This window comes from Aethalodelphis obliquidens, unplaced genomic scaffold (genome assembly GCF_003676395.1).
Source record: "Aethalodelphis obliquidens isolate GAN/ISIS:26980383/991018 unplaced genomic scaffold, ASM367639v1 scaffold97, whole genome shotgun sequence".
Lineage (NCBI taxonomy): Eukaryota > Metazoa > Chordata > Mammalia > Artiodactyla > Delphinidae > Aethalodelphis > Aethalodelphis obliquidens.
The window spans coordinates 2,594,980-2,608,184 of NW_020838041.1; the positions used below are offsets into that span (position 1 = coordinate 2,594,980).

General features: G+C 62.4%; 1 protein-coding gene and 1 long non-coding RNA gene across 2 annotated transcripts in view; one reads left to right on the top strand and one right to left on the bottom strand.

Moving 5' to 3' along the window:
- TNNI1 (troponin I1, slow skeletal type) overlaps positions 1–509 on the bottom strand; it is a 5,733-nt gene extending 5,224 nt beyond the window's left edge. The window contains exon 1 of the mRNA XM_027095957.1: positions 365–509. The gene's annotated coding sequence lies outside the window, so the exon portion shown is untranslated. The remainder of the gene's footprint in view (positions 1–364) is intronic.
- LOC113614441 (uncharacterized) overlaps positions 1–978 on the top strand; it is a 5,878-nt gene extending 4,900 nt beyond the window's left edge. Inside the window, exon 4 of the long non-coding RNA XR_003430630.1 lies at positions 609–978. This is a non-coding gene — a long non-coding RNA (uncharacterized LOC113614441). The remainder of the gene's footprint in view (positions 1–608) is intronic.
- Positions 979–13,205: the final 12,227 nt, after the last annotated feature.

Sequence of the window (13,205 nt, forward strand, 5' to 3'; positions counted from 1 at the left end):
TCCTCCTCCATCCCCTCCTCCTCCTTCCCCTCCTCCTCCATCCCCTCTCTTCCTCCATCCCCTCCTCCATCCCCTCTCATCCTCCATCCCCTCGTCCTCCTTCCCCCCTCCTCCTCCATCCCCTCCTCCTCCATCCCCTTTCATCCTCCATCCCCTCCTCCTCCATCCCCTCCTCCTCCATCCCCTCTCGTCCTCCATCCCCTCCTCCTCCATCCCCTCTCATCCTCCATCCCTTCTCCTCATCCCCCACCTCCTCCCCACTCTGGTCTCCCTCCTCTTTGACCTCCCATGACCCTCCCCCCGAGAGGTGCACTGCACCCCTCTACCTCTCCGGACACCTCCCCAGAGCCAGGACCCCGCTCACCTTCAGCAGGAGTTTGCGGGAGGCAGTAATCTTGGGTTTTCTCTGAGGAGAAAGAGGAGGAGATATGGGTGAGGTGGCGGCTATAGAACCAGAAATCTGGACCAGGCCGGGATGAGCGCCAGCCTGTCACCATAGAACCAGAAATCTGGACCAGGCCGGGATGAGCGCCAGCCTGTCACCATCCTAACCCAGAATCCTCACCTCAGGGTCCTTTAAAAGCTCATCTTGTGATTGCACCCCTCAGATTCAGAGACTCAGCTCCCTGACCGAGGGGCTGAATCCTGCAAGACACTGCGTGGGTCACAGGGTCTGGGCACCCCCTTCCTCATCTGTGAGTCAGGATGCTGAGACCCACCTTACCCGGTCCACAGAGGGACTACAGACAGAATGAGATGGTGGGTGAGCACCGGCTTCGAACAGCGTGCCGGAGGCACGCGGCCTGGCGCGCTGGGGCAACGTTGTGTCACCAGAGGAGTAAGCCCTGAGTTCCCTCAGTAAAGACGCTCCATCTCTTTAGACGTCAAAACTCTTCTTGATGTCAACACAATCCATGTAAATTGCTCTCAGTTATGCAGACAATATTTTCTCTTCTTATTAAACATGCTTGACATCTCTTGCTGACTAGATACGTCCTAATAGGTCTTGGCCCCGTGGCAGCGTCCCCCAGGGAAGCGAGAGGGGTCTGCTCTATCCCTAACTCCGAGGGCTCCTGTCTCCTCCTGGACACAGGCGGTCAGTTCTCGAGCTACTGGTGAACGCCCCCCATCCCCCACCTGCAGCTACTCTGCGGAGCCCCGGCCACAGCTTGGGTTTGCTATTCTTGTGCGTAAAGAAGAAGCAATCGGCTTTGAGCCGTCCCTGTGGGAGAAAACGAAGGGGCTCTCGTGCCTGGAACCTGCTTCTAATCCAGCTATTCAGGGTGCTCTGTCTTTTCCTCTCCGAAAGCCAAGGGTTTTGCTGTGTGTCCGGTCCGCGTGGTTGCGAGGGAATGGCCTGTTGCTATGTGCCTCACCAGCCGCGGTTTACACTGTCATGCACCCACGGAGATGTCTCACCATCTCCCCACCAACCGGGGGAGATTTTGGCCACCTCGTTGCCCATCAGTCACCAGGGACTCACTTTCATATGAGCCTCAGTGAAACTTAGAGATTCACACGACTATGGAAAAACAGAATCTCTGCCGAGTGTCCCCTCCATCCGTGCTGCTGACTCCCAGCCTGCCAGTCCTGAGTCCACAGCTGCCCAGCTGCAGTCCCCACCCCGGGCGAGGCGGGACGCAGGCTGTGTGTGTCTTCAGCAGTCTAAACAGACCTGGGCTGCATCGGAGGCAGGGCTAAGACCCGAGGGGAGGGCAAGAATCCTGTTGCTCCTCCCTCCGTGTCCGGTGGTGGGCGGGGCTGGAATAACCCACGGATGATTCCCTCCCACCTTTCCAATGTCGATCTACAAGGACAGGACGGCCCCCCAGAGCTGGACGCGCTCTCAGACCCGGTGAGGGAGAACTGCTCGGTGGTCAGCATGGGTGCAGAGTCGCACCGCCTCTGTCTGGTCCCAGCCCCAGGACCACCTTCCAGGGACGTGATGCACTGGGGCGCCCCCTCCCTGGACCTTGAGGAGCCCCACGTCCAGAATCTTCCCCCAAGGTTTATATTCTCCAGGGAATTTGCGCAGCCGCTGAGCACCCCTCCCCAGACCTTGACCCAAGCTCTCTCTCCTCAAATGCCCACCCTACCGCCACCTGTCTAACGTCCGCCAGGACAGAGACACCCCCAGTCTTACTCACCTCGCTGCAGACATCCATCACAGGAAGGCCAGGGTGGGCGGGGGGCGGGGGGGGAGAGCAGAAGACAGAGTGAGTGTGAACAGTGCATAGCATCCGTGCGACAGCAGACCGTGTGGACAGGCTGGGGGAGGGGCGCGGTGACAGCACACCAGAAAGAAAGCAGACAGATGTCGTGCAGGGGGGCCAGTTCGAGCACACGCAGAATAGAACAGAAACCCTCAGGCCCTGTGAGCTACTGGGGGCCCTTTTGGGAGACACGAGCCACTGTACACTGGGGAGGATGGAACCCTCAAGGTGGGGTCCCAGGCTGTGAAAACTTCCTTCCCGGGCGAGTAGGTACCTCCCCAAAGCTTGTTCATCTACTGGGTAACGTTAAATCATGGCCTGGGGCTTGTGATCCATCCATTTGATCAGTGCAAACAAACTCTGAGACACAGGCCAAGAGGGTCTTCCAGCAACAAACTGAGAGCCAGTTCTGCCCAAAGCCTGGGAGGACACGTGGACCCTGGGGACCCCGGCTCTCAGGACTGTGCCTGTTTTAGGATCTGGTCTCCCGGGGAACTGCTTCAGGGACCGAACAGATGGTCTGAAATCTGCAGCAACGGCGCATGCCTTCCTGGGCCCCGCGGCGGGGTCAGGGGGGCGGGGAGGTGGGCCCCGGGGCGGGGCTGGGGGGGCGGGGAGGGGGGAGGCAATACTACTTACACTTCCGGCATGGCGGCGGTGGGGCGGCACCTGGGGCAGAAGGAACCATGGATGAGGGAGAGTTACAGTTCCTGCCCTCACCCCGACCTGGCTGGGCCGTGGGGCTGTGTCAGCCGCCCAGCCTGGGAAAGAAGGTCCGATAGCAGAAAGGAGAAATCAGACGTATCGCCTTCCAGTGGGTCAGGATGGGGTAAATACTTGTCCGTTTACTCTTTTCTCTCCATTCATTTACTCACTCATTCACAGGGGAGAGAAACCTTACAAAGGCAAAGAAACAAGATGAGAATCAAAAGTGGTTCTGCTGGGCAGGTGTGTAGGACCAGGATCTGCAGACTACAGCTCACAGGCCAGGACTGGACTGTTCGCTTAAAAGACGGTAAAGCAAAGAAGACTATGCGACAGAACCTCATGTAACCTGCAAAGCCTAAACTATTTCCTAGCTGGCCCTTTCCAGAAAACATTTGCCGACACCTGTGGGGAACAGAGTGGGATACACAGAAAATGCATTTGGAGTTGGGGGGTGGGTGCTCGCTCACGGGGCCCCGAATGACAGGGTGAGGCAGACTGTCCTGTGGGCAGTGGGTGGTCATGAAGGTCTGAGAGGGCAGGGTCTGGAACAGTGAGTGCAGGCCACAGGAAGCCACCACACGGCACACCGCCAGGGGGCGCCATTCACGGGGATGGTGATGAGCTGGGACCGGTCCGTGAGGGGCCCTGAGGGGGGTCAGGCCAGGAGTCAGGGCAAAACCCCGTGTCCCACTCTGGTCTTCACCCTAACCCTCCCCGGGCCAGCTTTTCCCTCTGCAAAATCAGGGGTTAGAGAACTTGTTTTCCATTTAATATTTGGTCTTGAACCCTTTGTTCAAAGCAAGTCCAATCAATAGAGCGGCTGGCCCTGGTGGAAGGGGCGTTAGCCCAGGACCCCCATGCTCCTCCGTGAGGTCCTGCGCCCGTGGAGCACAGTATGAAGCCCCCTGACCTGTGTGACCCTGGGACCCCTTTTAGTCCGAGAGTCTGGGGCTCAGACGGAGGAGGAGGTCCTCGAGCCGTAGAGGGGGATGCCCCACAGCCAGGCCTGACCACCCTCTGGCCCGGGCTGGACAGCATTCCAGTGCAGGAGGTGGGCACTGTGCCAACGACACGGGGAGGGAGGGGCACGGCTGGGGTGGGAGCCGGTGTGCGGGCGGGGGTTGGGAGCCCGAGCTGGGTTATGAAGTGAAGGATCAGGGAGGGGGTGGAGCCAGGGGAGAGCTGAGCACAGGGCCAGGGGTTTGGATCTGGTCCAGAGCCTGGTGTGGGTAGGGGCAGGCTGACCCTGAAGGACACGTGCCAAGTGGCCACCGTCACCTCCTCCAGAGCCGCCTCCGCCTCTGCCTCGACGCCACCCTTTCCCCTCCTGCTGGGAAGCCTGGGTGGGGCTCAGCCACCCCGCCTGAATCTCCCATCCGAAAGCCTTAACCACGCCCCATCTGCCGCCGCCTCGGGGGTGGGGGGAGGGCGAGGCCCGGTGGAGGGAGTGTGACCCAGAGCTTCAGCTGTCACCCTGGGGCACAGAGGGGAGTAGAAACAGTCCACACATTCCCGAGATGCTTGGCTGCAATTAGATTTTATCGCCAGCTGTTTATTCTAGGGCCGCACTCCTCTGAAGACACCGAGGAGGTCCAGAGAGGAAGGGCAGCTGGGGAAGAGCCCTCCCCACCCCCAGCCCCCGCAGCACGGTCCCCGGGGGCACAGATCTCACTGAGGAGGGACGTGCTCGTCCTCGGTCGGGGGCGGGGCTGGGGGTGGGGCCTCCGGCCATGTCCACACCCCCTAGACAGCCGCTACCTGTCCGGCCAGGCCAGGCGTCCTGCCGAGCTCCGGGCCCGCCCCCGGCCCGCCCGCTGACAATCACCAGGCCAAGCGGTCCCAGCCTTGCGCTGACACCCACCAGACGGGACCCCTCGACAGGTCCCCTGGAAGACAAGCAGAGACAAGATAAGAACTCAGGATGAGGCGGGCAGCTCAGAGGGTGGGAGAGCCGCGCTCCCGGCCCCCAGCAGCAAGAGGGAGATAACGGGACCCACAGTGGGAGGTGGGGGTCCCTGGGCTGCCCTCCCCCAGGCCCCATGGGTGGGACAGGCCAGCCAGGCTGTGAGACCGAGACTGAGGCTGTGTGTGGGCCTGTGTGTGTAAGCGTGAGTGTGTACGTGACTGCGTGTGAGCAGGGATGTAAGCGTGAGTGTGTACGTGACTGCGTGTGAGCAGGGATGTAAGCGTGAGTGTGTACGTGACTGCGTGTGAGCAGGGAAGGGACCACAAATTGCTACTCAGGCTTGTGTTCCTCCGCCTGCTCGCCCGCACCCCCATCTTGGACCTCAGTTCAAGGGCATCCCGCTCCTCCCTGACTGGCTGCTGACAAGGCTTGTGCTCCCAAGGCTGCAGTTGTGGACCCCCCAGCGCCCTGAGCTCTGAACAGGAAAGCCCGCCCACCGCTGCTGGGGACAGTCTCCCGGCCCCGCCCCCCGTTAGAGAGCCCACCCCGCCCGACACCCTCCCCCTCCACCGCCCCACCCCCGCCTCGGGTCCTCACTGATGTGCTCACAGGCTCTCGAGCTCCCATCCCAGTGCGGTCCCCCCTGCCTTCCCCCAAGAGCCCCCCTTCTGCGCCAGAGCCAGGAGGCTGGCTGGCGCTCTGCCCGCACCTGCTCTGTCCACTGTGCAGACAGCAAAGGGCGCCAAGCGAGTTGTCAAAGACAAAGAACAAAGAGGCAGGACGGCTTCCTTGGTCGGTGGCGCGGGCGTAGGTGCAGCCTTCCAGCCCCCGAGTCCTGCCCCCGCGCCCTCCTTCTCCTCTGACCCGGGCGTCGCCCCCTGCACTGCTCACCAAGCTCCCCCTCAACTTCCAAATGCAGCCCCTCTGCCCCCTCTGGTCCCCAACGCGCCCCTCTCCCTCCTGGGACGGCTGGGCTGCGGTGTGAAAACGATCCTCGAGGCTCTGCCGGGGGCTCCCTGGGCAGCCTGGAAAATCCTGTTCACGGCTCCGAACGGGCAGGGGGCTCACCTCCAGCCACAGTCTTGCAGGGCAGAGGCCGCCCTACGGGACTGAATGCTGTGGGACTGTCTTAGGACCGTCCACCAACAAACCCAGTGGCACAGGCAAGACCATCTTCTTCACCATCCGAGGCCTCACTTGCTCCTGAGTCCGGAGCCCCAGCTCCACTGCCCGGGCGGTGGACACTCACCTTCCTGGGTCTCCGTGGGTGAGATGGTCTCCCCTTGCGGTTGACTGCAGACTGTAGGGGGCAAGTGGAGGGGAAGCTATGAAAACTACGGCCCACAGCAACTGGCGGGTAAAAATAGAACAGACGCAGCCCCCCCCCCCCCCCCCCCCCCCCCCCCCCCGCCCACCACACACACACACCTCACGAAGGGGACATGGCAGCGTGCACAGCAGCCGGCGGGCTTGAACACACACGTGTGCCCGGCTCAGGAGGACACGGCGCCTCTGCTCACAGCGGCCACCACCTAGGAGATGGCAGCCCCGGAAAGGGGGAATGGATAGCAGACTGGATGGGGCTCCCAGCAGGGATGGCGCCAGGGCAGCGGGAGGCCCGGGGGAAGGGGGGCCGGCTCGCTGGCCCTGCATCTCTCGCAAGGGAATGCGGGAACCAGGCCCCACAGCCCAGGCTCCAAGAGGGCAAAAGGCTTGACATTCGGGCATCTTCTGAGGCTCTGGTACACGTGCGCCAGGGAGACGCCTGGACCTGGGGGTGATGTAAACAGTGCTGAGGGGGTCCAGTGAGGGTCCTGGGGCTGAGCTGACCTTCCAGCTCGTGGCGTCTGAGGGTCCGCAGATGCTCTGCACCCTCTCCTGGTGGGTTTCCCCGGTTCCAAACGGCGCCCCGCACCCCGTGCCTGGAACTTGGTGAAACTAACTCCCTCTGTCCCCTGACCCACCCTCTGTCACCGGCCACATGCCAACAGCATCCGGGGGGCTGGTGTGCAGGGGCCGCACCTGTTCACTGGCTATTTTTAGGATGAGGGATGAACACCTAATACCCACCCTATGGTCAGAGGAAGACAATGCCTGCTATGTTAATCCAGCCGCTATTATTGTTGGTCATCTCATGGGCCGCGAGCCCAGGCTGGGGCAGGACAAGCAGGACGCTGACCCCTCTCGGAGGCCAGGAAAGGCCTTGTCAGCAGCAGGAGGCTGGGGAGCTCTAGCCAAGTGTCAGTCGGGTGGGAACAGAGCTCATGGACAGGGCTGTCCTCAGGGGACATACCCAAGTGCCAGGGAGGGGTAGAGGCGCCTGCCTCTGGGCCAGCAGAAGTTGCTGTGATTTGGCGTTGGTCAGGTCACCTTTGGGAAGCCTCCATGCAAGAAGGCTGCCAGGGAGGGAGAACGGGGTCTGGGAGGTTCTATGGGGGGCGGGGGGTGCTGGGGGGCGGTACAGGATCCCAGGCGGAGGGGCTGGGATGGAAACCGGAGGAGCAGCTGGGGATCGGAGAAGGAATCTGGGGGCTGGGGATGAGTCTGTGGGAGTTGATTGCATTGGCTTATTAGGTTTATAACGTTTGCAATAACTTTCCTACAAAACCTTAATATGTGCAAAACCAAAATGAATCGTCTGCGTGGAGTATCCCGCTTTCTGAAAAGGAAAAACAAAGAGAACAGATTGGCAAATAGAAGAGTGAAATAGGGGCAAAAGGACCTAAAAAGTAGGCGAGCAGATGATCTCAGAAAGACATGGTGACTGGGACCCTCCCAGCGGACACTCCCCTCTGCAGGGACCACCAGGAACCGCGGCCTCGGCGGGGCTCGATTCATCCTCAGGCTGCATGGGGACCCCTGTCCCAGGCCCCCATGTCCTGACTCCGCCCACACCTCCCTCACCCCACCTGTCTCCACCCTCAGACCCACACGGGCCTGCAGCCCCGCTCAGCCACGGAGGGAAGGAAGCCCGTGCCCTCACGCCCACCCACCTCTCCCGGGCCTCTCCTGCTCTCTGCCCAGAGATGGCCTTCAAACATGGGGCTGTTAGGCCCTGTTGCCCTGGCACCTGCTCCTCTGTGTGGCGTGGACGCAGAGGCCCCGGAGCCCACCTGCAGGCCCGCGATCTCCGACTGCAGGCTGCCCACACCCAGCTGTGAGGCGCCCCGCTGGAAGTAGCAGCCCCAAGACCCCGCTGTGTGTCCCAGTGCCTCTGCAGCCTGTCCCCTGCGCTTGCTTAAAATTGTCCTCAAAAGGTCCCCCCACCTCAGAGCTCATCTGCCCAGGGGCCAGGTCAATCCCCTCCCATCCTGCCTGCGGACAGGAGCTGTCCCCGGGGCTAGGAGGCCGAGTCTGGTACAGACGCGCCTCCCCAGACACAGAGCCAGAATCAGGATCCGTGGCCTGGAGAGGCTCAGGCAGAATTCCCCGTGGCCGGCTGAACAATGCGCCACCCGCCCCCCAAAAAACCATAATGTCATGTCCTAATGAAAACGGGACTATGTCACCTTCTAGGCAAGAGGGACTTGGCAAATCTGCTTAAATAAGGAGCTTGAGTCGGGGAGATTCTCCTGGATCGTCCACGGGGGCCCCACTTAGCCACACGGGTCCTTAGGAGACGAAGCATGAGCGTCAGGGTGAGCGGTAGGGGACGACAGAAGAGGCCGAGGCCAGAGAAGGGAGGATGCCGGTGTGAGCGGGAAGGGGCCGCAGCCCAGGCGGGCAGGAAACAGATTCTCACTCGGAGCCTCCAGAGGGAGCAGCCCGGCGACGCCTTATCTTTCACCCAGTGAGAATGACTTCGGGCTGCTGACCTCCAGAAATGTGAGACACTAAATTTGTGTGGCTTTGGAAATAGGAAATGAATACCCTCTGGGATGCTGGGCAGGGCCCGTGGTCACGGTTCAGGTGGGCTCAGGGAGCTCGGACAGCAGAGCCTACCCAGGCCCAGTGACTTCCCACGTTCCCAGCCAGAATCCAGCTCCCCCGCAGGGCCTGGCCTCCCCTGGCCAGCTCTGGTACCTCCGAGAGGATCGTAGGATGGAAGACCGTCTAGCCCGGTCACTGTGCCCGAGACGGACAGCGGCCCAGAGAAAAGAGGCTGCATGGCGGGGGCCAGGCCTTCCAACCCCCAGCCCCAGGCTCCTGTCACACTGCCCCCAAGCCGGTCACTTCCGGACCTGAACTCTAGCCCAATTCTGACCCAAGCACCACCTCCTCTAACCCTGACACTGTAACCTGACTGACTCCACGGCCCACAGACCCCTCCCTGTGGATGCAACACCCCGCCGCCCCCCCACCCCCCACCCTGCGCCCAGTACCCAGCGTTTCGGCCCCTCTCAGGCCTGCCCGGTTGTTCCGTAAGGTGAGAAATCCACGCATCTGCACCGCAGCCCCAGTCCTGACCCCTAGAACCTCGTCCCTCTGTTGGTCCCCCGAGGCGGCCCCTTGCCCTCTAGAAATCCATTTTGTGCTGTTCTGTGTGAGATGCTGAAACAGAGCTTATCCTGTGCCTACTCCAGCCTCATCAACCCCTGCTTGGGCCCGGGGTAGGCGGCTGGCCTCAGCTCCCCCCCAACATTCACCCCACCCGCAGCTGCAGGCCGTCCACACCGCACCCTAAAACCCAGCTGCACGGGGTCCTCCGAACCCCTGCTTCCTCATCCATAAACGGGGTTCACCATGTACGGTGACTGGGCTGGGCCTGGCATCCTCGGGGTGAGGTTGGCAGCCTCCCCTGGGCCTCTTTTTAAAGTCCAGGGGGAGTCCGCGGCAGCCACGACCAGAAGCCGGGCCTGTGTGACCGGGGTCCTCTCAGATCTGTGACTTGGCGGCCCAACTGTCAGACCAAAGGGCTGAGGACCAGGGGGAGGGGCCCCTCAGGAGGGCGGGGGGAGGGAGGTGACCCACAGGGGGTGCAGCCTCGGTCCGCGGGCTTCCAGTGTCGCTCTTGTCCCCCATGGTGGGAGGCCACAAGATGAGGAAGGGACCAGGGGAGCAAAGCTCGGTGGGGCCGTGGGTGGGGGCCATGGTCCCCCCCTCAATGGCCGACACCCGTCAGCTGAGGGGCTGTGGTCTGCAAGGCAGAGGAGCCCAGCTTAGCAGGGGCCGAGGCCTGGCCCACCCGCCTCCCTGCTGCCAGGGGCCCCTCAGGGACAGCCCGCAAGCCCCTCCTGGCTCCTCCACCCACCCCCACCCCTGTCTTGAGCCCACCCGCCGGCCCAGGGCCAGCTCAGAGGAGGTGAGGCAGAAGGAACGGAGAACCGAAAAGGAGTCGCCCCTCAATTTTCTGCCGCAGACCAGGCTCCCCCCAAGGCACTGGAGACGCAGTGAGTGGACGCGCAGCGCAGAGGCAGACGGCTCTGCCACTCATGTGGACGCCCATCAGGGTAGCGTCTGCACCTCGTTTCCTCACCTGGGAAATGGGGGTAAAGCGCCCACCTCGGGGGTCCCTGCAAGGCTTAATGAGGCCGTCTGTACAGAGGGCCTCGCAGACGCTTAACAAACGTCAGCCGGGATGTTCTCATGGCAGCCCCCCAGGAACGGCCTGAGGCAGGGGCTGCGATGACGAGACGGGGCCCAGGATGGTTGAGCAACTCCCTTAAGGCCCCAGAGCAAAGCGGAAGCAGAGCTGAGACCAGCACCCAGGCCTCTGTGCTCCCTCGCCAGCCCCGCCCTGCGACGTCTGGCGATAGACAGGAGCCACCGTCACCGCCTTAATGTGTTGTCCCAGCCAGCGTGCTGGCCGCAGCGGACCAGCCCTGGGCTCCCAAGCCCCGTATAATTCATTCCCGCACGAAAACCACAAGTGATGTTCCGAATTACCCACTGGTTCTCTTCCCACCAAATCGTAGGAGGTTTGTTTTAGACAGTTTTCAGTGCTGAGACGCCTGAGAAGGGGCCCTTCCCTCCCCTCCTGGGAGGCCTGGGGGGCCGGTGACGGGGCCGGGAGATAGGGGGTGAGTCCCTGCTCAGCTGGACGTCAGCATTCCTCACTCTCTCCTCCAAAGCCCGCACCCCCCATGTCACCTCCCCATACCCAACCCCCTCCATCCCGCCCCTCCCCAGGGATGGGGCTCCTAACCTATATCTGTCCCCTCAGGACACAGCGTGGTGTACAGCAGCCCACGCCTCCACTGGCCCCGTGGATTGAGGGCATCAGAACTCCTGCAGGGCTTGGTCAATGCCGATGTGGGGTCCCTGGCCCAGAGCTCCTGATTCATCAGATCCGGGGTGGAGCCTGGAAGTTTGCATTTCTAACAAGGTCTCGGTGATATTACTAGAGCTGCAGGTCTGGGGGCCACACCTGAAGAACCCCTGTAGGTAAACCAGGTCGGCAACCCCAACCTCACCCCCCGGCAGACTCAACCCCGGGGCTGGAGGTCTGGACTTCAGCCTGTGCTGCCCGCCTGCCGCCCGCCACAGAGCCCATGAGCCGGGCACAGACAGCCCAGCCGAGAACTGCCCTGACCCATCGCCTGCCTTTGCCCCCGACTCTCCAAAGCCTGAGCTCTGGGGGCGCCCACACTCCCCACCATCGTTCACTCGTTGATTCCTTCATCATACCTGCGGGAGGCCCCCTGCACCCCAGGCACTGACCCAGGCCTGGGGTTCCGTAGCAAGCCTGGGGCCCTGCCCCACTGATGCCGGGCCTAGAGGGTGCTGTTGGGTGCCCTGACACCCCCCTCACCGCTTTCACTCTGGTCCTTCTTCCCAGAAATGATTTTCATCTTCGTCAGAGGGACGAACTTAGTCCCAGAGCTAAGAGGGGAGGGTGAGTCAGTGGGGACCGAGTTCCAGCCTCCCTGGCACTAAATCTGTGTCCCCTGCCCGGGGGCCCCGAGGTGAGGCCCGTGTGCCCAGCGGCCATTCCACACGTCCCCTCGGCCCCTGCTCCTCCTCTGGTCACCACGGCACAGAAAATGGCATAGCCACGCCCAGGCGCCAGACCAGGAACCTGAGGGCCATCCCCCGCCCCCGCCCCACGGTCAGCGGAGCTCCGAGCTCTGCCCTGCTCCCTGCCTGGAGTCCCCTATCTGCCCTCTGCCGTCTCTGCTCAGCCACCCCACTTTGCCAACTTCGTTGCAGCCTCTCCAGGATCCTGCGGCCACCTGAACCACCCTCCTAAAATGAGGACACGGTCCCGTCCCCAGTTCCTCCAGCCGTGGCCTCAGGATGAAACGGAAACCCCGCAGGGGGCTCGCCCGCCCTTTGTGGCCTCCTCTCAGCCTCCCCGCCTCCACACACCCTCTTCTCGCAGCTCCTGGAGCCACAGATGCTTCTCAGAAGGCCCTTCTCTCACCCCACCCGCCTCTAAGTATCAGTGGAGCATTGCCTCTTCCAGGAAGCCTGCCCTGACCACCCTGACTGGACTAGGAGCCCTCCTCCAGGCCCCGGTGCATCCGTCTTTCCCTGCACTTAGCCCGTTGACGTCATCTGTTTCATCATCTGGAGAAACCTGAGTGTCAGCCCCACGTCGTACTCCTGTTTGTATGCTCAGCGCCCGGCACAGTGCCTGACACACAGTAGGTGCTTAATCAGTGCTCATGGAGCAAAGGAAAGGACCGACGGGAACACGGAGAGGAGCTTCTGACGAAAGACAGTGCAGGAACTCACCTCTCAGGGCTCAGGAGGGATCCTGCTTTTTCCTGGGGTCCTGGAATATGGTCGGGGTGCCCATGGCCAGGGGCCCGGGGGAAGGGTCGGCTGGGAAGCTTCTCGTTCAAGCTCTTGGCACTTGGAGTGTCCAGGCCCCAGCTGCCCCCTCCCCCAGGGAGGGGCAGCCGCAAACGCTCGCTGACATTGACACAGGTGATGAACCGTTTTCCGCTCCAACAATGAGCTCAGACAGACATAGAGACAGCAGCTGGGCAGCTGGGCCTTTGTGGATGTGAAACTGAGCCCTCAGAGGTCACCGTGGGCTATGCCCACCCCCCTCCACCTCGCGTCCAGGCCGGGGCCAGGAGTGCCGGGGGGGACACGGGCGCCAACGCAGCAGAGGGCCGTGCACTCTCTCTGTCCACCACGCTCACCCCAGGAGGATTTTGCAGGCACCTTGGGGCGGAGCTGGCTAGAGAGGGGCCTTCTCAAGGTCAGAGGTTCTAAGGAAGTTCCCTCAAAACCCAGCCAGAGCGAGATGACCTCTCCAGAGCCCCGCACCTCCTTCTGGGGCCGGCTTCGGGGGCCCCGCACTTTCCACACTGGGGCAGAGGGGTGGGAGCGGCCTTGGGAAAGCGGAGGCCCCTTCTGTGTGTGTCCCTCCCCCCGCCAGTGCAGACACCCAGCCAAAGGTCCACTCACGGCCCCCACCCACGTTTCCTCTCCTTGTCAGAGGGGTTGTGTGTAGGAGGGTCCACAGCCCAGAGTCCTGCCCTCGC